This window comes from Antrostomus carolinensis, unplaced genomic scaffold, assembly GCF_000700745.2.
Source record: "Antrostomus carolinensis isolate BGI_N321 unplaced genomic scaffold, ASM70074v2 scaffold2080, whole genome shotgun sequence".
In the NCBI taxonomy this organism is placed as follows: Eukaryota; Metazoa; Chordata; class Aves; order Caprimulgiformes; family Caprimulgidae; genus Antrostomus; species Antrostomus carolinensis.
Window position 1 is genome coordinate 116 of NW_010288912.1, and position 450 is coordinate 565.

At 44.4% G+C, this 450-nt stretch overlaps 1 protein-coding gene across 1 annotated transcript in view; it reads left to right on the forward strand.

Annotated features, from left to right (window-relative positions):
* The first annotated feature begins 344 nt into the window (after window positions 1-344).
* PCDH9 (protocadherin 9) overlaps window positions 345-450 on the forward strand; it is a 4,510-nt gene continuing 4,404 nt past the window's right edge. The window contains 1 exon segment of the mRNA XM_010168065.2: window positions 345-377. The gene's annotated coding sequence lies outside the window, so the exon portion shown is untranslated.

Here is a 450-nt window from a genome sequence, read left to right on the forward strand (position 1 = left end):
CTTCATGTAGCTGCCTGTGCTCTGCTGAGAGAGGGATGGAAATCGTGTACAGTGCAGAGTGGAAAATACCCCCGCTCTAAAGAAGTGCACCGGATTTTTGCTTCCTGTTTGTTTGGGTTGTTGCGTGCACGTTAAAGCCCAGAAGGATCGCCGCTTAATAGAAATGAAACGTGGAGAGGATGACTAACGACGGAACTGTGAATTTGTTCCCTGGAGTTGCTAATTTGCTACCCCGAAGCAACACATATCTCAAGGAGGGAGCGTTTGGCTGCTGCTGATTTCTCCAAAACTGGTGGTTTACCAGATGCATCGTGCTGTATCTGCTGGAATAGATCACTGCTTAGCTGCAGCAGATCGTCAAAAGGTAGACAACCAACGTAAGTGCAAAGTTACCCCTACACTGTGATGCATTGCATTTAAAGGAAAAAAAAAAAAAAAAAAAAAAAAAAA